Below are 4,500 nucleotides of genomic sequence, written 5' to 3' on the forward strand. Positions count from 1 at the left end.
AGACCTCCTCAGCCTGGACTTCATTGTGTGTCTCTATCAGTAGCTTGGTCACAACAATGTAACAAGACTCTAGTAAGTTCAAAACTTGCCCTCATCTTCCTGTCTTCTTCTGATCTCTCCAAACCCTTCCAATCTCTGCCCACTATCCAGTTTCAAAGCCACTTTCACATTTTCCGGTATGTTTACAACAATATCATATTCCTCTACCAATTTTCTATATTAGTCCTTTCTTACATTGCTCTAAATAAATACCTGAGACTGGGTAATTTATAAAGAAAAGCAGTTTAATTGGCTCATGGTTCTGCACGTTACACAGAAAGCATGATGCATCTGCTGGGCTTCTGCGGGGGCCTCAGTAAGCTTACAATCGTGGCAGAAGGTGAAGGGGGAGCCAGCACTTCACATGGCTGGAAACAGGAAGAAGAGTGAGAAGTGGGGAGGTGCTATACACTTTTAACAACCAGACTCACAATAACTCACTCACTATCACAAGAACAGCACCAAGGAGATGGGGCTAAACCATTTAAGAGAAACTGCCCGATGATCCAATTGCCTCCCAACAGGCCCCACCTCCAACAGTGGGACTTACAGTTTGACATGAGATTTGGGTGGGGACACAGACCCAAATGATATCAATGTGTTAAAAGGAAAAGGAGATAGCAGTGGGAAATGGATATTTAACTTCAGTTTATGAGTTTTTATTTTAGAGTTCTAAAATTATGTCTTATACTACCTATACAAGTGCTAGAATAGTTTCTGTATTAAGTGGTAGATATTAATATCCAAATATCATACTTATTTCTTTGACCTTGCAGTTTAAGAGGGCATTTTAAGAAAGTAAACAAACACATTGATTTTTTTTAAAGGAGACATTTTTCAGTAAAGGATATAAGTATGTTAACGTGAGAGATATAGAAAAATTATAGATGGACAGACAATCCTACATAGAAACTTAAGGAAGTATTTAACTCAGACACAGAGATTGAGAAGAGTAAAGTGGGTGAAATCTGGGAAAGAGTGCTTCCAGTAGAAGAAACAGAATATTGAAGGAACAGAGATTGATGTCAAGAGTTCAAGGAAACAAACCAGAATAAGAATGTTTAGACAAAAGGCTGATGGTAGAAGGACATTGAGACTGAAAGTTATAGAGAGCACAGGCTTACTTGAAAATTAGTAGACAAAAGAACATCTGCAAGTTCAATCATGAAGGAGTGCCAGAATTAAAGAGAAAATGAGGAAATAATAAAGAGAAAATAAGGAAATAATAAAGGGAATCTTTTGATGTGAGGAACCAATTGGGCTACCAACTCAGCCTGCCAGCCTGCCATTCCAGTGACAGTAGGAAATAAATGTTCTGTAAGTTATTTGGAAATTAGAGGACAAAGTAATTGTTTGTTCTATAGGTAGAGAAACATTTTTGTAAATGATAATACAGCTGTTTTACTGATTTCTCTTAATTTTCAAAATTTTTTAAGGGGTACACTACATTTTCATGATTTGTTCATTCTGATTTCCAACTCATATTTGTTCATCATTTTCTCTTTACTTTTTAAAAAGTTGAAAGACATTCATATCACAAAATTTTCACAGGATAATTTTTCTAGTTGCAACTGTAGATTTATGTGGATATATACAAATCTCTCTATTGACACATCTAAAGATTAATGTTATGTTCTATTCCATAGGGAGCAAATATATCACATGAAACATTGAAACTATGAATCTAACTAGACTGTATGGGAAACATATATTGAAAAAAAATTAAAATTATAAGTTCTATGAGAAAACACAAACATTTGAGTAAAAAAATGAGAAAGGTTTAGTGGTGCCTTCTTCCCATATTAGAAAAAAGGATTCATAACGAACAACTTTTTTTCATGTATTTCCCACAATTGAGTAAAATAATAGGACTAGGTAAGTTTTCTGGTTTGCATTTTTTCATCTAGGTCTGGTTTTTCATTTCAATTGTCAGCCATTGTATTAACTACTTTCACCATTCAAAGGAATGAATGATCTGCCATAGTATTTTCTGCAGTTCCATCTCTTGTTTTCAGTATCATTCCAATTCTGCATCTACCTAATTTTGATCTCTGTTCTATTTATTTTCCTGATTCATAACATTTTGCTTTGTGCTGAGCTCCTAATTGTCTCTCTGTCATTCTCAAAATTTTAGCCCTATGGTCTAAAAGATGCCCAAAAGAATGTAGCATATTCTAGTATATCAGTGGGACAACATAAACAACTTGCTTAATTGTTAATCTATTTAAAAATGAAACAGTGTTTTTCATTTTTTCAATCAATTTAACGCTGACTAGATCCTATAACTACATTCTACATTTTATAACTAAAGAACTCCAGAAAAATAAATGTAATACCTTTGCTGGAAAAGATTAACTTTACAATGCCTTCCTAATGACCTTACTTTTTTTTTTTTGAAAAGTGTTTTCTGGTATACAAAAATAATATTCTGAAATATCTCTCTGATATTTGATTGCCGGATTTAACCTACGTACCTCTGAACCTTGATTTTTCAGACATGCAAACTGCTTAACAAGTTCCAATGCATTAATCAATGCACCATTGCATAACTTAGAGTAAGAAAAGTTGGTAGATATTTCAGCAATGCCATAAAATATGCTTCCATTTAACACTTTGAGACAAGCAATACACTATTTATATTATTGAAACAAAACAAACCTAAGATCACAGAAAAATATTTATTTTAATAGAATGGTATTTAAGTAGATAGTTTTTTTGTTGTGTTTTTGTTTGTTTGTTTGTTTGTTTTTGAGATGGAGTCTCCCTCTGTCGCCCAGGTTGGAGTTCAGTGGCCCAGTCTTGGCTCACTGTAACCTCCCCTTCCCAAGTTCAAGCAGTTCTCCCTGCCTCAGTCTCCTGAGTAGCTGAAATTACAGGCATGCACCACCACGCCTGTTTAATTTTTGTGTTTTTAGTAAAGGTGGGATGTCATTATGTTGGCCAGCCTCATCTTGAACTCCTGACCTCAGGTGATCTGCCCACCTTGGCCTCCTAAAGTGTAAGTAGATAGTCTAAATGATTATAGGTTTCAATAGGTTTTATTAATTTGTTTTAGTTAACATACAAGAGCATTACAAAACCACATTATTTTATTTTAATTTTTATCAATAAACTTCATTATATTAAAGGCCATATTGCCCACTGAATATGATTTTGATATGCACAACTTCTATAATTTACAACTTACTGTATATGGTCTAATATAAATTACATTTAGCTATCTTGAATAAAAGATACGAATCCCCAAAAACTTAATATAAAAAATAATTTCTACAATCAATTAAGCCACATGGGGCCTGGTGTGCAAGGGCTGCAAACAGCAGCATCCTAGGTAGTGTACAGCAGCCTGTTCCTTGTGTACAACAGCCTTTGCCATTGGACATTTATGTCTTGGATCTAGTGCTTTCCCTAGTCTAGGTTTAAGACCGGATGTAGTATGCCTTTGGAAAGCCTCAGGACCCAGAGGTCAGAGTTCACATTGGCCATGTTCATCCATACCAAGCTGCAAACCCTGGAGCATGTGATTGAGGCCTTATTTAGGGCCAAATTCAAGTTCAGTGAATGCCCAAAAAGCCACATCTCAAAGACGTGCGATTTTACTAAGTTTAATCTGGACAAGCAGCTAGCACTGCATTAGAGAAGAGCTGCCCCCTCTTTACACATGCCCACCAGTGAATTCTATTTCCTGTACATCTAATAAATGTATCTATCTATCTATCTATCTATCTATCTATCTATCTATCTATCTGTCTGTCTATCATCATCTATCTATCTAAATAATTCAATAATATGCAGTAGATTAAAAAAATAAACACAACTTGATGTCTAACTACTGTGGATATATTTTGTCAGTTATTAACATTCCCCTTTCAGGTTAATATCAAGTCAACAAAAATTTGGAGTTCTCTTGACCCTTTCCCCAATGTGTAAATTAGTAATATAATGTCAATATTCAGACAGGCAAATAAACTAAGCTCCCTTTGATGAAAACGACATGCAGTAACGTTTCCCTACTGAGAATCATCTTAGTTTGTGAAATCATAATCTGGAATGGCTATATCTGCAAAATACATTAAAAGAAAGAAAATATGAAAAACATAATCTGCAATACTTTTATGTATATCTAATCATTTTACAATTCTTTTTTTATACTACTTGAAATACATACATAAAGGATAAAGAGTTTCAACAAATCTCAAAAAGGAAACCTAATTATGTAAAATAATCTGACTGATTTTGTTTGCTCACCAGATTGAAATTGAAAAGAAAAAATACAGCACTGTATAAAAAAATAAAATGATTTCAAAATATAATTATTGTCTCCCTTTGAAAATATAAATGTTTACATAATGGTGAAATAGAGAACACAAACATTCACAAATATTACATATCCATTCAACATTTTCAGGTATTATTTTGTTTTGTTCAAACCTCCCCTTCTGTCATTTTTCTCTCCTTTCT

General features: G+C 34.0%; 1 pseudogene; it reads left to right on the forward strand.

Annotated features, from left to right (window-relative positions):
• The first annotated feature begins 3,309 nt into the window (after nucleotides 1-3,309).
• Nucleotides 3,310-3,404, forward strand: LOC129529672 (uncharacterized; annotated as a pseudogene).
• Nucleotides 3,405-4,500: the final 1,096 nt, after the last annotated feature.

Source organism: Gorilla gorilla, chromosome 23, assembly GCF_029281585.2.
Source record: "Gorilla gorilla gorilla isolate KB3781 chromosome 23, NHGRI_mGorGor1-v2.1_pri, whole genome shotgun sequence".
In the NCBI taxonomy this organism is placed as follows: Eukaryota; Metazoa; Chordata; class Mammalia; order Primates; family Hominidae; genus Gorilla; species Gorilla gorilla.